The sequence below is a fragment of the Talpa occidentalis genome, unplaced genomic scaffold, assembly GCF_014898055.3.
Source record: "Talpa occidentalis isolate TD23 unplaced genomic scaffold, MPIMG_talOcc4v2.1 talOcc4.8, whole genome shotgun sequence".
Taxonomy (NCBI): Eukaryota; Metazoa; Chordata; class Mammalia; order Eulipotyphla; family Talpidae; genus Talpa; species Talpa occidentalis.
In genome coordinates, this window is record NW_023605194.1 from 60,508,462 (window position 1) to 60,529,978 (window position 21,517).

Genomic DNA, 21,517 nt, shown 5'->3' on the forward strand with positions numbered 1-21,517 from the left:
AGATGCCATTCCCACCATCAGTCCATAACCTTTCCCTACTTTATTTTTCTTTCTAAAACTCATCATTACTTGATGAATTTGTTTATTCTCCTCCACCAAATACAGTAACAGAGATTTTGTCTGGCTGAAAGCTCTATCCCAGTACCTAGAACAATGCCTAATATGTAGCAGGTGCTCGCTTCATACTGTTTGAGTGGACAAACAGAGCCAACAGTCTATGAAGCATCAGGAATTAAAGGTGAAAAGGATGAGGTAGAGGCCAGGGTAGCCACATGTGAGCTAGCTCGTGTGGAAATGTGGAAAAGGTAGCACCATCAAAATAAAGGGTCTGAAGAAAAGGATTTGAGACCTGCTGTTGGATAGCACTACTGCAAAGAGGCCAGAGACAAAATGATTGCCAAATATTTATTTCAAATAGTAGCACTTAAAGTACACTCAAAATGTACAAACACTTTGGGACAAGAGTATTTTGAAGGTCATCTGCATCAATTCAGTATGATCTTACACTCTTTATATACTTAAATATTTTCTTAAAAAAATAAATGGCTCATGCAAAGGAAAATGATTAGCCTACATTAGTCTACTCTAGAAACTTTCAGCCCACATACTAACTTTTCAGTCATTTTCACAAACTAGTTCCCAGAGGGAGATACTCTGTAAGAGTTATATTAAAACTAGGTGCTTAGAGTCACTGAAATTGAGTGAGTCTGACTAGAAAACCCCATAGCAAAAGCACTCTGGTAAGGATGCCAAGAACAAGTACCAGGGTTGCTTAATAATAGTTATCATCTAAGTCATAAGGCCATTAACAGCACGCTGCTTAATGTTTTAGTCAAAAAGAAATTTAAAGATCTTTTTCTTGGGCCTCCCCGGGGGCGCAGCAGGTTGAGCGCAGTGCTGTGAAGCTGTCCACAGCCTCTGCTGTGCGGGTTCGATTCCCCGCCAGCCAAGAAGATACCCACATGGGTTGGCAGACCTCTCCTGTCTCTCCCACTGCTCAGCAGTGTATTTCAGTCAATCTGCCAGTTCTGCTCCCTGCTCTGTCTCTGGTGGATTCTCTCACCCTCCCGTGCTGCTGGCCTGTACCCCAGTTCTTGTATAAATAAAAATAAATTAAAAAAAAATAAAGAACTTTTTCTTTATTCTGACCAAGAAAGAAAAGTAACTTTTGGACTCCAATCATGGCAAATACCCCAAAATTCAGCAGGTTGGTGCAGAGTGACAGGACCATCACCTGCTAACCCTCCAGCAGGAAATGTGAGAGGAGTAGGGAAGAGATGCTCAGGACCAGGTTATTCCCCAACAAGCAAGTCTTTGGGTTCAAAGCCCATGTGGCACTTTCAATTAAATTTGCTACCATTAATGCCGCATCATTCAGACTTCAAAATGACACTGTCCACTCATGAACTATCTTTTCACAGGCCCCATACACACAGTAACAAAACAGGCAATTGTCTCTTAATATGAAAAAAACAGTCTCCTTTCTGTTACTGTCACGTACTCGCCTCCCTACTACGCTACTGCTAGTTTTTACATAATCGGAAGTATACTCTTTTGAAATAGCATAAATAAAACAATCGCACAAAAAAAAAAAAATCACACAATGAACCAAGGTATTTTTAAAGCATGATATTTAAAAAAAAAAAAAAAGTTAAAGACACCCAAGAAAAAGGAGGAAAGGTAGCACTCTCAGCTATTTCTTAAACATTCTTAAGAGACCTGAGGAAGAAGTAATGAATTTTGAGGTTCCACTAGTTGAGCAAAGAAAACTGATGCATCTACCTATCACTTTTGCTTAAGAGCAAAGTTGAATTTTCAGTGCTAATGATGTATAACACGTGTTGCTAGGAACTGGAACACTTCCTAAGAACAAAAATTCCCTTTCACAGTTACCCAGGGTAGTGGAGAAAGCACAGGCTTTCACTGCGGATTTAGATTTGAGTTTGAACCAGCGATCCAGTGCTTATAAACTAGTTGCCTTATACAGGCTGAGCTTTGACTTCCTGGGCCTGAAATAAAGGATCTGGCTGGCTGGACTTACTAATTTCTGGCCTGGGATGCTCCTGCCCAGATATAGGAGGCTCATTCTTTTCTTTCCTTCATGTTGTTACTAGTTACTAAGGTCTTCTCTGGCCACCCTACTTTATATCACAGCAAACACATTCTCATTTTCTCTCTCTTTTTGCCCTACTTCTCCCCCCAACACACATTTTTCCCTGCCCGAAAGTACAACATTCCTATTTAGTATGATTTGGTAGGTTATTTTGGGGCTCTGGGGACACTATTACCATTAATTTAGATGGAAAATTTTTGATCATTCCCAGGGCCCCCAAAATAACTTACCAAACCATACCAAATAGGGACATTCTACTCCTGGATAGCAGGAGAAGCCTGTGCATACACTGCCCTCATATCCACACACCCATCTAGTATCATCCCCATCTAGTATCAGCAGGTCATTTAGCATACATGTATTTGACTTTTTCATCTGGTTTATCCTCTTTCTTCTACTATGCAATAAGCACCAAATTGCAGGCTTGGGATCAATGGGCTTTATTTCCTCCTTGCTCGCTATCTAAAGTATCTAAGGAGAAACTAGAACATAATGACAGCACCAAAAATCTGTCTGTGAAGGAAGCTCTTAAAGATGTCTGCAAGGTTCCAGGGTTTTCATTAGAGATCATGTAAATAGTACATAGCAAGAATATAGTACATATAAATAGTAAATAGTAAGACCTTAGTATATAAAAGGCACTCAGTAAACAATAGATATTATCTTAGGGAAGAGACTATCTTAAAACAGTTAACAGAATATTTTCTTAAACTATGAGACTAATGCCACAGATGACAGAGGACAGTTAGATTACACAGCAATATGAAGCACAAGAGTAAAAGAAGAAGTAACTGGTATATCCATGAGAGTCAGAGATCATTCTGGATTATTCTACATGTAAGACTAAGAAATCTATGCATTCCTTTAGAGGAAACAAAGTTTAAGAGAGGGTTGGGTTTAAAAACAGATTCTGGATTGCAAGTATTATTTATTGGATCACCCCAATAAGGTCCAATCTCTAAAAAAACATTAAGTCACTTTTATCTATTTTGATTAACTCACTTTGATAAAAAAGAAAAACAACAGGATCTGAAAGTGCCAGCAAAATCGTCATGCCTTCAAACTTTTCTTAACAATTGCTTTTTTGACTATACAGGAGTTTGTAAGTGAATATATTAATAACTAATAGTTCTCCATGAAATATTTTAGAAACAAAAGATTTCATAAATGAGCTATTAGTTATATAAACTTTGTTTCTATTATGGTTTGTTACCAAATTAATACAGACAAAAATATTACATATAGTCAAAGCAAAAATAACACATTTTTGAATGTTATCTAAAAAATTTATCAAGACTGTACCAATTAAAAGTCCCTAGGCAAAAAAGAGAAAAGACTGACCCATACCAAGAAAGCTTTCTTTATTTCATTAATAGATTTCTAAAGAATTTCTTTAAAGTAAGAGACTTTTCCTTACTAATCTATATTTATTTCAATTTATTAAAAATATCCACATTTTCAGAAATGCACTGATGCTATGAAAAATACAATGATGAAAGGGAAACTGGGAAAAGTTTGTGTTTTAAAAATTCGAGCAAAAATAATAGTGGATGCTTTGAATTAAATAATTTAAAAGCCTGAAAATATTTATAACGTGGGATGAAAACTATTGTCCTCCTGAGAAACTATTTCCACCAATACTCATAAAAGGTAAATCTTAACAATATTTTAAAAAACAGTTGGATTTTTCCATGATTAAATGTGAAGATCTCTCCTATGATGTTATATTTTACAAAATTAAAACTTCCAAACATAGCTACTTTAAAAAGTCATAATAAACTTCCCCAAGCCCTTCAAATATTAATTTTAAAATCTCAAATCATAATATGGTCTTATGTAAGGGTGCAGCTGACAATCATTCTATTAATCCAGCTGGCATACAAACCATGTTATATCTCTGGTTCCTCACATGGCAGATATTTAAAACACAATGCTAGTTTTCAGAATCTCAAAATACATGACTGTACTAGGCAATCATTATCCCTTTTCTGATCATCATAACTTGAACTCTACACCAATGTAAGTCAAAATTTACTCCATTTAACATTTGCCTAGCACCATAATACATGCTAAAAAAAAATCATTAGTTTAAGTTATACCAAATATATTGCTGTTTCCAGAAAACTGTGCTGTAATGTATCAATGCAGACGGGCATGGGCAGGAAGGGTTCTGGGCATTAGATCAGTAACCCTGACAGCAGGCAACCTCTGCGAGATTCACCTACTTGGGATCCACCAAAAAAAGAAAATTAAAGTTCACAACTGAGCATGTGATTCCTTTAGGTTAGTGAGATGATCTGTTTGAAGTGAACCTGGTTATCAAAAATGATAGAAATAGGCAAAAGAGGAAAAGGATGAGTTTTCCAGAGAGTGTATCGAGTGAAAGCAGAAGAGGGAGTAAGACTTGTGCAGGGAGAGCCAAAGGTCTGCAAGATGTGAGGGGAGAAGCCTGGAAAAAAGGACTGGGACCAGATCACAAGGAGTCCTAAAGGCCAGATTAGAGTGTCTGGTCTTTACTCTGAAATTAGGCACAGTCCCTCCCAGTGGCTCCTTCAGAAGGAAACAAACTCATGAATGGGGCATCAGAAATATTAACCTACCAGTTTGACTAGAGGAAGAGATACCAGAGCTATTAAAATAGACGGCCCAAAGCAGTAAGAGTGGTGACAGACAAGTGAAGAGACGAAAACAGACACATGAAAAGAGGGACATGGTAAAGGAAACAAAGTAGTGAGATTTCAAAACCCATTTAACATGAGCAACAGTGAGTATAAAACACCTAAGGAGAGACTCTAATTTCTCTATCTTCCACCCATAGATGCAGTATATCATATTTTCCCTGGAACAGGGAAAATTAATTCCTTTTTATATGCTATGGACCAGCAATCAATTATTTTTAAATTCTACTTTCATAATTACATTTTTTAAAAGTTATCTGTTTCACCACTGGGGAAAGCTTGGTAAACATCTTAATTCCTCAGTTCCTACAGGAAATACAATTTTGGCAGAGGAATCACAATCCTTCTCAGAATTATTTAGATGGATGAATACAAAAATATAAGTAGTAAAAGAAGTAAATAACCTGTAAGAAATAGGTTGCATATTTTATGTACAATCTAGAACAATCCCCTTCCTCCAACACTGTCATTCTATTTCATTGTTTACATAGCACAAAAATGTTTGTATCACTTCTCTGTATCACTTGTCTCCCTAAACCACCCTCCCCCACTCCCACTGTACTGGAAATTCCATGAAATTTCATTGCTCATTGTTATAGTCTAGTATCTACAATAGTGTATGACACTCAGCAGTTATATGACAGATGAGTGGATGAATGAATATTCCCACTGCTGCAGCACTGCACAACTTCAGGGGAACCATTCATTAATATCTTGTGGGTTGTACAGTGCCTGGAGAGTATTTGGCAAATACAAGCTAAGGCAGTGAGAAAAAAAGACAGCTCAGATACTACTTGACTCCAGTATGTCTTGTTACATTTACAAATTGGGCATAAGTTACTGCTCTCCTGAGAGAGACAGCAGGAGCCTTCTCTCCAGTTTTCAACTTAAGACTAATCTCATTCTTTGAGTAACTCAGTATGTGTTCATGAAAAGGATAGACACTCCTATAGTGTCCTGTAAATAATCAGTATTTTTAACTGTTGACTAAGGATCAGAAATTCCAACTAATGTATCAGCCATTGTAAATTCCTTAGGATTCCCTGGTTACAGACATCTTAGTTAACCTAGCTGTGGCAGAAACACACCTATACTTCCTGATTCAGAGTGGTCAGTTCTATAATACATCAATATCAATCTTCAATTTGAGAGCCAACCCACAATGTTTTTAAAGAATCCAGAAGCAGATAATGGAGATTTCACAGACTGTCAGACTCAGTTTCACAGACCATATCATTCTGATGACAAGGACGTTCTCCTACTATGCATATCAGCGAGAACACAGAAACCGGTCTCTTAAGGTCTTTAACATGTTATACTTAGCACCATTTGCTGACCTCATCACTAAAAGGTTCCTTTTCGCCACCCCTGTTTTATAACGCACTCCATCTCTCCACCTTAAACTTCTGTGGTACCTCTATCACCTTCTATCACCTTCTATGGTCACCTTCTATGGTCATTCCAATGTGAGGGATATAGGTACCACACCCAAGAAGGACTATGTCCCTAAAGCAGAATGAATCACAGGCATAATGGAACACTTTCTGTATGAACATCTATTTCCTTGTCTATTTATTCTTCCCACAGGTCTATATGCCACAGTGATTCTCAGTCTTTACTTCGCAACAGCAGAATCCTTTCTTAAAACTTTGTGGAAGTTCAATATATAAAACATATAAGCACAGCTGTTGCTTGGTGGGATAATGAGGTCATACTTAAATAAGGTCTCAGGGACTTTGGAGCAAAGCAATAAGGACCCATGTCTGAAAAGCAATGGCGTGGTGAGGCTAATGATAATGACGATGTCTAGAAGAAAAGAATATGGAGGGGCCTCCCTGGTGGCACAGGGGTTAAAGACACAGCGCTATCAAGTTATCACCAGCCACTGCATAAGGAGTTCGGTCCCTGGCCAGCCAGGGAGCTAACCCTCATGGCACAGCAGACCTCTCCTGTCTTGCCACTCCCCCTCAGCAGTGTATTTTAAAAGATCTGCCTGTTCTGTTCTCCACTCTGTCTCTGGTGAATCCTCTCAACCCTGACCCCCACACCTCTGGCCTACACCCCAGTTCTTGTATGCATAAATAAATAAATCTTAAAAAAAAGGATAAGGAATAATACATTACAGCTTTGGCTTCATGCTAGCCTGTTTTACGTAGAGTGCTTCTATTAAATGTTCACCTGTCTCCACTGTAATCCTCTTTCTCAGTGTGAGAACTCTAATCCATAGGAACATAGATTCTTCAGTTCAGGAAAGACCACAGCAGTACTGCACTGTGAATGATTCTCCAAGAGAATTCAAAAGCAGCAGGACTCTTAAAGCCTGGGATTTTCTCCAGTTAGTGAAACTACCTAACCCAGGCTTTATGCTGTGTGAAATAATTAGCCGGGCCTCCCCGGTGGCGCAGCGGGTTGAGCACAGTGCTGTGAAGCTGTCCGCAGCCTCGGCAGTGCCGGCTCGATCCCCGCAGCCGCAGAGCAACCCACGTGGCGCAGCAGACCTCTCCTGTCTTGCCCACTGCACCCTCAGCAGTGTATTTCAGTCAGTCTACCTATTCTGCTCCTCACTCTGTCTCTGGTGAATCCTCTCACCCTCCCACGCCTCTGGCCTGTACCCCAGCTCTTACATAAAAATAAATCTTTAAAAAAAAAATCTCATATTAAAAAAAAAAAAGAAATATTTAGCCAAAAGAGGAGGGAGAAAAATGCTTGATAAGCAAGTACACTAAGCATTAACTACATTAAGCAAGTAGTAGGGCCAGGACTTGCAAATCAGGATTTGAGACATTCCATCTAACTATGGAAAAGTTGAAGCTACTTGTCACAGATGGGTCACCTTGAAGAAAGAAAATCTCCAAGCCAAAAGAGAATTTTCAGCGCTCCCTTCATGGACAGCATTCATGCCAAGAAATTTTAAAGTCAGACTCACTGTATAATGAACAGAAGAAGCAATTTGGGTTTTCTCATCATAATCTTAACCACTATTAGTTATTTCACAAGATATATGAACATTGGTGGCAATGATGGAGTTCTTGTTTAATACTTCTGTTCTACCTCTGTGGCCTAATCTGAAGAGGCACTAACTGAACTGAATGAGGAATAGGTCAACCTAATAATCAGATCGAGTATTATGCTATTATTCACTGAAATACTCGATAGTCACTTTTTAGCATGTTGTAAAAGAATACTTAAAAATACAGAGAAAATGCTGAAATTATATTAAGTAAAACAGGATCCAGAAAACTAAATCTAATTTTGTTCTTTTTAAGAGGTATATATATATATATATTCATAGGAATAAAAACTGGAAGACTCATATCAAAATTTTATGATCAATGACTATGTTTGAATGGTGGTTTGCATTTTGTTGTCTGAGTTTTGCAATACTTAGTCAATTTTCTATTTAAAATCAGAAAAAAAATTACAAGCAAAAAGAAATTATATATACAGTAAAACTGACACAGCATTCCTGAAATTTTGTTTTGTGTATCTCATTGATTTTGAGATTCACAGATAAAAGGCAGAGCTCTCCTTCCCTGTGTGGCGGAAGTTTATTCCATCTGCTTTGGAAGGAAGAACTGCTCACAGTCTGCTAAGGTGAGTAGAGACTAATTACTGTTGGCAGCACAGTGTGGGAAGCGGCATGGGGTCAGAACAGACATAAGTCCAAGTTCTCAAGAATGACTCAGTCCATCATAAACCAGAACTGTCACTATTTGGAAACAACCTTATCAATGACTATATCAGATCTATCTAGACGCCTTCAATTCTGTGAGAGTCTGGCTATTTAACTGTTTGTTTTAAGATTATCTCTGCATTAATGCAAAGCATAAAAAAATCCTTGCACAAGTTTGCATTCTAAATGTTACTGCCGTGTGTCATCAGTGAGGCAGCATAATTGTTAAAAGCACAGCCCGTGAAATCAAGCAAATCTCCGTTCAAGCTCTGGCTCCACCATTCCTAACTGCATGAGCCCAGGCAAGATCACAAAGTCACAAGCCTCTATTTATTCATCTTTCAAATAATGCTGACTAGACCTACCTTCCAGGATTTTAGTGAAGTTTAAAATATATATGAATGTAAACATCTACTGATATAATAAAATTTAGAAGCCTAGATATACAGATTCTCAAATCATCTAGCCCACTATACTGCAAAAAAAAAAAAAAAAAAAGTGAAGACCATTTATTCTTAAATTCACTTAAACTTAAAATTCATATCCTCAGGGCAATCTCCCAGCTGTACACACTGAGAAAGATCACTGAACTAATGCTACAGACTTAAATAGATGTTCAACATTTCAAAGAATTTGTGCTCTGGAGCATTTTTGAGAGTTCCGTGTGATTTGTTATATAATTTTTTTTTTTTTAAAGATTTATTTATTTGTTTGTTTATTTATTTATTTATTTATTTATACAAGCACTGGGTACAGTCAGAAGTGCGGGAGGGTGAGAGAATTCACCAGAGCCAGAGCGGGGAGCAGAGCAGGCAGAAGGACTGAAGTACACTGCTGAGGGGAGCAGCGGGCGGCAGGAGAGGTCTGCGTGCCATGTGGGACCCTCCTCCAGTGGCCGGGTAGCAGCCGGGGATCAAATCGGTGCCGCAGAGGCTGCGAGCACCTTCGCAACCCAGCACTCAACCGCTGCGCCACCGTGGAGGCCCTGATTTGTTATATAATTTTCAATAGCTCTATAGTAAAGAGATATAGATAATGATACAACCAATGTCACAGACATAGAATTTTTTAGAAATATGAAAGTCCACTCCTACCTCTTATGTTGGTCTCATAATCATCTAAGAATGTATCAATAAATACTTCAGTTAGAAGTATTTGTGTTAGAAAGTATATGTGTTAGAAAAGTGGCATATTTGAATGTCTCATATCAATAACCCTCTCAGTAAAATTTTGAAATGTGGAAAATGCTTACTTTGCATATGCCAATTAAATATTATACATATAAGCCAAATACGATGCCAAGAAATGGGGGAAAGTAGCAAGTAATAGTAAAAACAGTATAGCAGAAAATTAAAATTCCGCAAGTATCAGGATATTTTGCAAACCCTGCTTCAAAAACGGAGATAGCCCTGTATACTATCTCCACTGCATGCAGTAGACAGACAGACATACCCAGTGCTGAGTTCCAGTTCTGTCACTTACTTTCAAGGAAACAGTAGGACAGCTATTTAACAACTTGGAATCTCAGTATCCTCATCTAGAAAATGAGACTTGTTTAATGTTGTCATAGTGGTATGATTACCAAAGACACAAAATACTTCGCACAAGGCATATTTATAGTGTTATGTATTGGTAGGTTGGAGAAAAACTCTAAAGGATCAAGCAACCATATAAAGGATTATATAACATAAAAAAGCAATGCCATATCAAAAGCCAAACATCTATTGAAGGTCGAAGGATATAAAATACAGGTGATCTTGATCTTGACAATAAACACTGTCGAGCAGATAAGAATTAAAGGCTATAAGCAAGTAAATGAAGTATCCAAGCAGCAGGTATGCTGGTGTCAGGAAACAAGCAGGTCAAAGTTAATGACTAACAGGGAAACAGTCACTCTGATGTAGCCACTACCCAGTCCATGGCTGTGATGTCATTCAAGGTCAGCATAAAATCAGTAAGAGCTGATTTGAAGGATGCACATTCACTGAGTTTGGTTTTTTTTTTAAAGATTTATTTATTTAAGCATACAGGAACTGGGGTACAGGTCAGAGGTGCGGGGGGTGAGAGGTTTCACCAGAGACAGAGTGGGGAGCAGAACAGGTGGACTGACTGAAATACACTGCTGAGGGGAGCAGCGGGAGAGACAGGAGAGGTCTGCTGTGCCATGTGGGTAACTCCCTGGTCAGGGATAGAATCATGCTGCAGTGGTTGCGGATAGCTTCTTAGGTTGTGTCTTAACCCCTTGTGCCACCAGGGAGGCCCACGTTCACTGAGTTTTGCTACTGACTGCCCTAATTCCCAGAAAAGGTAGCAATGACATTTCTGGCTAGATGTTTGTTATCACTTTCGCGCTGTGTCTGTTGTCTTTATTTCTTTATTGTCTTTCCGAAAGGACTCTAGAGGGGCTGAGTCAGAGTTGTTCAAGAAAGAGTTAAAAACGATATATATGTACTGCACAATCAAGTTTAGAAAATAAAAATCACTAGTGAATTTGAGACCAAGGGTGAGGTTCTGCTCTAAGAATGGCCTCCTTCCCCAAGGAATGGCTCAAGTTGCCTTAATGCAGCAGAATGGCTCACACCAAGCTCAATCCAAGCTAAAGGTATTACATACCTCCAACAGCTACTGTTTCGCATTTATGGATAGGTTCCTTTAAAATTATTCTCATGTACGTTTCCTGAGGCAGGTCTTGTCTTCTATTTCATAAGTTTTCCAACCAGACACACTTGTGCATTCCAAAGAATTCAATGGTATACCTAGAATAAGAGGGGTAATTTAAGTTTAACCTCTTTGAAAATGGAATCATAAAACCCTGAAGCTGAAAGACACCTTATAAATCTAGACTGCCTCACTATAAATAAAAGTATTAAAGTTTTAAAACAAGAAATTCACAATTGACCTACCCCACCCTCCTGCCTTACCTTTCCTTCCTTTCACCTTCCCTTCCTTTCTCCTCTCTTTTCAGCTTTATTTGTGGGTGTGTTAAAACACAAAACATAACAAAACGTAACATAAAACTGATCCCTTCTTTTCTCAACTGAAAATTAAAGTCTGCAACTCTCTATCACATAGAGGCGTTTCTTTCATTGTCAAAAATTGATATTCACAAATAAAGCATAGTAGCGCTAATATGAAAACAAAAGATAACATTAAAATTCCCTTCTGTACAGATTGGTAGAGAAATAGGTTGTCACTTCTCTGAAGTCAAAACATTACCCTCATAAATAACACCCTTTGAAGTTACATATGTGTAAATGGGTATGTACATAAACAGGAAGCTAGGGATACTGTTTTGCACCTGAAAAAAGCACAAAAAGAGTGTAGGTATCCATCATTTATAGTTATTTGCACTACATGTGAAGGAATGTGGAATCTAAAGGTAGCTAGCAAGATGGCACTTTAATTTGATCATGTTACTTTAATCAGTAACATTCTAATTTTTTCTGCTAAAATTATCTGTTAGAAATGGGTTCTCAACCCTTTTTAGGATTACATAAGCTCCACATCATTGCATAACTGATGAAAGCTAATCCTATTCTATTACCATTCAAATTTAAAGAGGATCATGACTTCTCTGAAGCCCATCCTTGGACCCCAGGATAAAAATCCTGAGGGCTTCATGTACCACCCTGGATAGCTAATATCTTGAGCCAACTAACAATTTAGGAACAAAAGAAACCTTTTTTTTTTTTTAATTACTTTTATTTGTCTTTTTTTCCCCTGTAAATTCCCATTAAAATTATACTTTAAAAGAGAGAGAAAGACACAATCTACATGACAAGACACACAAAAAGTGTATTATAGCTGAACAAACATCAACAGCATTTCACAAGTTGTTAGCAGAGAAGACTGCTGAGCAGAGCAGAAAAGAACAGGGTAGAGCCACACTGCCAGAGAAGAGAGTCAGCTGGGTGCTGCAGGATGGCCTAGGAAATGGAACTACTGGTTCCTAGGAAGGAAAGTAAAAGAAGTTGAAAAGAGGAGGACTGGCTGGAAAGTCTCCAGGAAAAGCAGTTTTAGACCCTTTACACCATATACAAAAATTAACTCAAAATTAATTAAAGACCTGAACATATAACCTGAAACTATAAAACTCTTAACAGAAAATTTCATGACACTGAACTCGGCAATGATTTCTTGAATATAATGCCCAACGCTCATGTAACAAAAGCAAAGATAGACAAGTGGGACTAGATCAACTTAAAAAACTTTCACACAGCACAGGAAACAGAATGAAAAGGCCAACTACATAATGGGAGAAAATATGTGTAAACTATATAATGAGAATTTAATATCCAGAAAATAGAGAGAATTCCTATAACTCAACAGCAAAAATCAAATAATCCTATATTGTACATTTTATAAAAATTTTAAAAAAAGATTATCCTGGATTATCTAGGTGGGTCTGATAGTAACAAACTTTTCTTTTTTAAAGATTTATTTATTTATACAAGCACTGGGTACAGTCAGAAGCACGGGAGGGTGACAGAATTCACCAGAGCCAGAGCAGGGAACAGAACAGGCAGACAAACGGAAGATACTGCTGACAGGAGCAGCGGGCGCGGCAGGAGAGGTCTGCATGCCATTTGGGACCCTCGCCCAGTGACCGGGGGTCAAACCGGCGCTGCAGAGTCTGTGGGCAGCTTCGCAGCCCAGCGCTCAACCGCGGCGCCACCAGGGAGACCCTAACAAACTTCTTAAATGTGCAAGAGGGAGGCAGAAGACAAGGTCAGGCTAATGAAAAATGAGACCGCATTTAAGCTGCTGTTGTTTATTTTTTTTTTAACATTTATTTTTATTTATACAGGAGCTGGGGTACAGGCCAGAGTCATGGGAAGGTGAGAGGATTCACCAGAGACAGAGTGGGTTGCAGAACAGGCAGACGGACCAAAAGCACTACTGAGGGGACCGAAAGCACTATTGCAGACAGCTTCACAGTGCTGTGCTCCACACACTGCACCTCCAGGGAGGCCCTGCTGTTGTTTCTTTAAAAGGGGAAATGGGGGGCCTCCCTGGTCAGGGGTTACTTCTCAGCACTATCATGCTATCAACCAGCCACTGCAGCACGAGTTCGATCACCAATCAGGGAGCCACCCACATGGCAAGACAGACCTCTCCTGTCTCATCCACTTCTCCCTTCAGCAGTATATGTCAGTAGATCTGCTTGTTCTGTTCTCCACTCTGTCTCCAGTGACTCCTCTCACCCGCCAACCCCTGCATCTCTGGCCTATACCTCAGTTCTTATATGCACAAATAAAATAAATCTTTAAAAAAAAATAAAGGGTAATGGGAGTTGAGATCAAAGAATGCAGTCAGCCTCTAGAAACTAGGAAAAGCAAGGGAAGGGATTCTCTCCTGCAGAGCTTTCTCATGGACAGAAGGGAATATTATACAGACTTATTAGCCCAGTGAGACACATGCCAGACTTCTGACCAACAGAACTGCAATGTGACAGATTTATGTTATTTTTTAAAAGTAGGAGGAGAGGAAAATTAGAACCCTAGATCTTCTCCCTGCCTATTAGAACCAGACAAACCACCTCTATTCCCAGAACAAGAGAGAATACTCTCTGGAGAAAATTATACAAGACATCAGATTCAGAGACATGATACAGGCAGAAATATAGGTTTTGAGATCTATATTTGCCTCTTGCTCCCAGATGTTTCTCCAAATCCTCATTGGCAGGCTTTTATCCCACTAAAGAGGTGATCAGCAGATCACCTGAAACCCCAAAGGGAAAACACACAAGTTATGGTGAAGTCACCAATTTGAATGGCTAGGCCTCTTTTTAAAGGACTTATAGTGAGGCTTGCTAAATAACACATTTCCAGTCCACTTTTTTTGACTAAAGCCTCATCTTTAACTTGAGAAAAATCTCTAACATTAAAATCAGGGACCAAACAAGCTGATGACAAGGAAGAAAACACAGAAAGAAGTACAAAGAGCACAAAAAAAACAACAAAATAATTCAGTTAATATTCTTAAGGGGAAAGAAAAAAATACAGTATCCCTGAAATAAGAACCAGACCCCATTTTCAAAATGAAAATCCAGAGACCAATAAAAATTAATTTGAAATTACAAACATGCTACCAGAAATTAAAAGTTTGGTAAGTAATAAGAAAATGTCTCAGAGGCATAAAAACACTAAGACGAAAAATAGCTAAGAAAAAAAGACATAAGAAAATTAGGGAATCAAACCAGGAGGTCCAAATATCTAACAAACTTGCAAAAAAAAAAAAAAAAAAAAAAAAAAAAACAAAACTGAGAAAAGGGAAGAAAATTATTTTAAAAAATAGTACCAGAAAATTTCCCAAATTGAAGTATACCAATTTCCAAACAGAACCACGAACATGGAAAACCCACAAGACATAGCCCCAATATGAAGTTTCAGAATTCTGGGAATAAAGAAAAAAGTCCAATGTTTTTCAGAGAAATAAAATAGTTTATACATAACTCACTAGGAAGCAGAATAGTCTGAAACATTTCAACCTAATTATCATAAAGCTGTATTACGGACAAAAGATATTCATAATAAAAATTAGATATTTTAACAGACGATTACCTGACTACATCCAGAAAAAGGAGAGGCTGAAAGAGCAAGAAAGTAGGTATGTACAAGGCTGAAAGGTATTATATGAGGAAATCAATGCACAAATTCAAATTTGAACAGATATCAATAAATGGCACTTAAAGCATATAGTACATTGTTTAAGAAGAAGTAGGTATCCCCGGCTGCTGGCGAGGGTCCCAAAAAAAAAAAAAAAAAAGAAGAAGTAGGTAAATACCTAGCAAATGAGTTCAAAGGGCTATGTTTGGGCAAAAACATTAATAATAGGAGTATAAAAGAAAGGGGGATGGCTGTTAGAGTATTATTTGATTTTTAACCAATGTACATGCAATTATCTCGAAATAAAATAAAGGAATAAACAGACAAGTGGACAGGGTCAGATTTAACAAAACAACTCTACAATAAGTAAAAATCTCCAATATTCATCTATGCAGCATGAAAACAGCAACTGACCTATCATGCAAATGGCTACTTATAGCCTAGAATAAAATTTCCTATTACAGCACCACACATGAATCCCTGAAGTGTTATATTACAAATAACTAAAATGATACTATGCTGTGGAAAATGACATTGAATGCTTCAAAAATCTAATACCAATAATTAAGACACAAACATCAAATATGCAATAAAGAGTTGGAAGAAAATTATTTTGAGATAGAAATAAAGAACTGATAATATCATGCTTTATATAAATACATGATTATAAATATACATAGGCAACAAAATTAAATGGTGTATTGTTAGACACTTATGTGTGTATACGTTTCAAAAATATACCTTATATGCTCAAGTTGGCCACAAAATTTGTTTTAATTCTTCTCAGCGGAAAAACATGGAAAATATAAGTCAAGCATAAAATATAAATTAAAAGCCCATTTACCTGAATCATGTTGTTTTTCTTCATCAGTCTTTCTTCCAGTCTAGGAGAAAATAAGAAGTAAAAGTGCATTCATCATGTAAATGAGCTTATTAAGAAAGAAACTAAAATCCCAGTTAACTATTCTTCACCTCTTGTTCTCTAGTCACAGCAAAAAATTGCTTTTTCCTCCACTTTCCAGCTAAATCTGGTATTCTAAGAATATTATATTATGGTATTCAGAATAAGTATTATTAAGGAGAGCCAACAAATATAAATTCAATGCCAGTAATAAATTGCTTACAAGGTGCATCTAATGGTAAAGCACAAGTTTTAAAAGTATACACTTTAATACATTATCTCCTCTCTATTCAGGCAAATATTTGTTAATTGACAACATAGAAAAAGAGAAGAATCAAGAAGGCATGCTTTTCAAACCCTAAAATTATAACTATAGGCAGAAAGGGGTAGCACCATGTTTAAATTTTCATTATTACCAGAATGCAATCAATCGCAAGCAGAGCAACTAAAGACCATACACATATGTGAATGATCAGAGAACTTATAAATAGACTTTAACCCACATCACCTTAAAAGCTTGGAAATACTTCCTCATTTTTATGAAAGACTTTCTCAACTAAAAATAAAGCCAGACCATTTGAAAATATATATGCGAGTATATTTGTAAAATACATATATAAATTAGGATGCCAGCAGAATGGGGAAAGTGGCATCTTTCTTAAAAATAAACAATTGCATTAATGTATTAAAAACATACAGAAAAGCACAGAAAGTCTGAATGGCTTACTTAATTTCCCTAAAGTGAACACACATGTGTAAACACCACTCTTCCCAAAGGTCACCACTGCCCTGACTTCAAATACCAGATTAGCTGTGCCTGTTGGGCAAGGTATAATCATTCAGGGATCTGTCTGCAAGTCCAAGAATCCTTGTATCTGGACCAAACTGAAAAGCTTTAGGGAGAGAGAAGCAAGTCGTCCCTGGCCACAAGAGGATATTATTCTGATAGAGTTTGCTATGTCTGAAGAAGTTGCTTTAGTTGGATGATTGTTCGAGGTCAATTAGCAAATTCCTACAGATACTGTAGGACAGAGAAACTGTTTTACGATATAAATAGAAGGGAAAGGACTGTTTTATTGTGCAGGATGAATGTACGGATGAGACAGAGAAAAAGGTAGAGGGAAGGGGGAGGGGCGGGCGAATTCAGACCTCCTTTCTATCAGAACAAAATACCTATAAAATAAATAACTAGACTAGTATGTGCTATAAGCTAAGCTACTGAGGCATCATTTCATCTGATCTTCCAACTGCTATAAAGCCTGCAGACAGATGCAGATATTAAGTCTCCAGGCAGCTAAGTGTGGTGCGGGAAGTGAGACACTTAGTAGGTGAGGCCAAGCCCTCCCTCCTTACAGCTTCTATGCAGGGTTGGAGACACCAAAAACAAAAATGGAAATGTTCACAGAAAAGAAAACCCTCTGTAATTAAATACAGAATATACTGCATTATCCCTGCTAAGGAAGCATTTAAAGGAAAAGAACCAACCAATTCAGGGTTCACAAAGTCTTCTGAATTACCAAAAAGCTGTCACTTGTAAAGTAGGCCCACTTATCTTTCTGTACCTCAAAGGAGACATTTCAAAAAAACATCCTTACACTTCACAAGATGTAATTTTCTGACATGTGAACTTGTTTTATCACTCGCTCTGTGTGCTTTGCCACTGCCAGGGGGAAATCAAAAGAACACCATGTTCCTCAGAAGTCACAGATGCAGAGACACAAAGTACTATCAGAAAATTATTGATGAGCTTATGATAATACCACCTTCAACAACATGTCACACCTGTGTGCATACTTAATTTTACCCTAAAGATTTTCAAGAAAGGGACAGAAACAGAATACAGTTCAAAAGGGAAACCTTCTATTCTGCTACTTCAGAGGAAATGGAAATGAAATATCCTCAAAAGCTGATCTCTATCAGGCTATATGTGATATACCTACCAAAAAACATGTAGCCAAAAGGGCCTTCGTGCATCCTTATCGATCATTTAAAATACACGTATGTGTCAACGACAATAACTATGAATGTCTTCACAGTTAATAAAATAAGAAGCCTGCAAGGGTGAGAGGTTAGAACCTCCAATTAATCAAATGCAGACATTCAGCCCAGAGAGGGCAGGCAACTTGTCCGAGGTCACAAACTTATCTAAGAACACACTTGGAGGAAGCAGGAGAGGTTTCTAGATGAGGTCTGGGGAAGCCCTGTCACATACAGTTCTGGCTGTTTCATCTAAGCCATTAAACGAAAGCAACCTAATCTTTTTTTCAACTCAAAATCATTTAAAGATTCTTTCACAATTTTCCAGTTTCAAATTGCTTTTGATATGTCCTGAGCAACCGACACTGACAGGCCGTCCCCCCCTGGGATGGGAGAAGTCTTGTTAGCGAGTGGCTTGAGGACAGGAAACAAAAATAGGTCCGGATGGACTCTTTTTATAGATTAGATATCTGCTAAAATGGCTGAGAGCTTTCTGGTGATGTCTTTATGTGGGATCTGGCACAGGGCATAGTAAAAGCTGCAGGCTTGGCTTTGCAGCGGACCAGTGCTGGAAAGATGCAATGTAAGAAGTCCTTTTTTTAAAAAAAAAAAGATTTATTTATTTATGCATACAAGAACTGGGGCGTAAGCCAGAGGTGGAGGGTGGGGGTGAGAGGATTCACCAGAGAGAGTGGGGAACAGAACAGGCAAATCTACTGAAATACACTACTGAGGGGAGCAGCGGGCAAGTCAGGCGAGGTCTGCTGCGTGATGTGGGTAGCTCCCTGGCCAGGGATCAAACTTATGCTACAGTGGCTGCGGATAGCTTGGTAGGTTGCATCTTAACCCCTTGTGCCATCAAGGGGGTCCTAAAGTGAGAAGTTCTGAGACAGTGAGGGAGCAAGTTAACCATGGTTACCTGGTATAGTAACAGCTAGAAAAAAATACATCCAAATTACACTTGCAAGGCTGTGGTTTTACACGTCTAATTAAGGCTGAGTATAGTAAGGGAGGAATCTCTGTAAACATTAACCCAGTGACATTTCGAAGAGTAATGGTGAGGGGAAAAGGCACCCTTGCCTCTTATTCACAAATTATGGTACGCCAAGACTTCAACGCCTGTATATTTATTATTGGAAAACACACTGGAATGGGGAAAGGTTCTGAGAGTAAAAAGGAATGGACATAGGAAGCAAGGTGAAGAAAGACGTATTACAAAGTTCACAAAATTCTTCAAGGTCTGGCAGACTCCCAGTCTACAAGTTTTTATTTGTAGGGTCCATCCATTCAAGGCTTGTTACTTCCTCTTATATCCAGGAGGGCAGTGGTTTCATCTTGGTGACCAATCTGTCTTACTGAATCATTCAATGATTGATTTATTGGGAGTGGCTGCCCAGAGACCAGCACCAGGAGACAATGCCAAAATCCACTGTCTTTGTCCACCATGGACAAGGAAATTGCAGCAGGCATACTTCATTTTTGGCAGCCCTGTCCCAAACTATAATTATAATTCAGTTGTTCCTTCTCAGGGGAAGATGATGTATAATTGGACATGAATTATACAGAGAGACCAGTAACAGCACAAGATAGATGTAATTATATTTTTCTATTTTTATTATATTTTTCTATTAAAATTAATCTTGATTAGAATAGTAACACCACTGAAAAACTCTCATTCTCACTCACAAACAGCATGTTATGCAAGGTAAATCTTAGTTTAAGGAAAGACAAAATCCAAAGTTTTCCTCATCTAATGTCAAACTCTCAATAAAAGCCATTTATTGAATTTTCCTTCTTTCTAGGTTGGAAAAGAAGCTTTACAATCTCTCAGGAAAGAGGAATTGGACCACAGCCGCAAAGCCCCACACACCATGTCTATTCTAGCAGCAAATCGCAGACACACGCAAGGCTAGCAACTCTCTTCACAAAGGGGGAAGACTTTTGACTACACTCAAAATCGCAATCTGACCTTCATTCTAACTTTTTCCAGATTGAAAGAATAATGCAAACAGTCTCCTGTCAGTCAGTCCTCAAACCTCGCCTCAGTTTGCAACCCATCAAGATCATCTTAGTTAAGTCAGAGAGGTTATCAAAGGTTATCAAAGTTGCTTGGCTGATGTGTAAAAGAAAACAAAACATAAAAAATCATCCATTAAGTACCCCAGGAGAGTTGAGTAACTTGTTTCTCAAACATTTTTTCCCCCTTTTCCTCTGTAAAGTGAATTTATAAAGGAAAAAGGACAGTTTTATAAAATGCAACCTACTAAAATGTGGGAAGCGGAGTGACAGGATTTAATGGGGGGGAGTAAATAAAACTTTAGAGACACCACACATACACAAAACACCTGTTACCCCAAAAGAGGGTAAAAAGTGAAAGCAAATGTGCTCCAGAAAATGTTGGAGAGAAATTAATGGGTACAAAGCAAAATGAGTGAAAGCCTTGGTATTACTCCTGAAGATGTGCATGTAACCTAAAAGGCAAACAAGGGTCCATCTCCTCTTCTACTTAAGAACCAATGAACACAGGTGGGACATATAACCTAGAAAGTGAAGCAACCTCATGTATTCAGAAAAAAAGTAACAATCTTTGTTCTAATCTGTTGCCTCTTTAAATTTTCTAAGTTTTGGGCCTCCCCTGGTGGCACAGCAGTTGAGCGCTGGGCTGCGAAGCTGCCCGCAGCCTCTGCAGTGCCGCCAGCAAGGGTCCCACATGGAGCAACAGACCTCTCCTGCCGCGCTTGCTGCTCTCCTCAGCAGTGTATTTCGTCAGTCTGCCTGTTCTGTTCCCCGCTCTGGCTCTGGTGAATTCTCTCACCCTCCCACACTTCTGACTGTACCCAGTGCTTGTATTAAATAAATAAATAAAAATCTTAAAAATATATAAATTTTCTGAGTTTTATAGCTACATATATAAATGAGCAAAGTAAGCTATATACATGGAAGCAAAAAGAGTTTAATTCTCAGAACCTTTAAGTCCACAGTAAGCAGAAAACTGGGCAAAATATTTCTACTTTATGCAAAGAGTGAGGAGGTTAATCGTATTGTTCATTTTTCTAAATGTTATCAGAAAACACATCAACAGAAAATACATAGAGGAGTTTCTTGATAAAAGTAAATCTGATCCATGAAAATGCACTTTACACTGAGGATTTACACCCACAGTAGAAATCTCAAAGATTCTTTTTTTTTTTTGCTTTGTCTTTTTTTTTAATTTTAACATTTATCATTTTGTACATTTTTTAGATAATATTTGCTTCCCCCTACCCCCTCAGATTGAGTCCCCATAGAATCTCCTTCCCCAATGCACCCGTGCACCATCATCACAGTCCCCTGTGCTCCTCCTCCCTCCCTCTTCCCCCTCTCCCTCCTCCTCCCCTGCAGTATGTCTCTGGTTTATAATTGCCTGTTTTTGCTTTGTTGTGTTTTGTACTGTTATTATTTTTTTACACTGATGTCTTATTTGGTTCCCCTGGAATCATAAGTGAAACCATGGATATTTTTCTTTTTCCTTCTGGCTTATTTCACTGAGCACAATTCCTTCTAGCACCATCCATGTTGCTGTGAATG

At 38.2% G+C, this 21,517-nt stretch overlaps 1 protein-coding gene across 9 annotated transcripts in view; it reads right to left on the reverse strand.

The window, feature by feature from the left end:
- Positions 1–21,517, reverse strand: part of SGMS1 (sphingomyelin synthase 1) — a 297,172-nt gene that overhangs the window by 133,028 nt on the left and 142,627 nt on the right. For 6 of the 9 annotated variants that reach the window (XM_054690073.1, XM_054690074.1, XM_054690078.1 and 3 more), the window contains 2 exons: positions 15,917–15,956; positions 11,078–11,220 (listed from right to left, as the gene is read on the reverse strand). The exons of 1 other annotated variant lie outside the window; for it this stretch is intronic. The gene's annotated coding sequence lies outside the window, so the exon portion shown is untranslated. The remainder of the gene's footprint in view (positions 1–11,077; positions 11,221–15,916; positions 15,957–21,517) is intronic. 2 more of the 9 variants (XM_054690077.1, XM_054690076.1) reach the window with 2 other exon arrangements.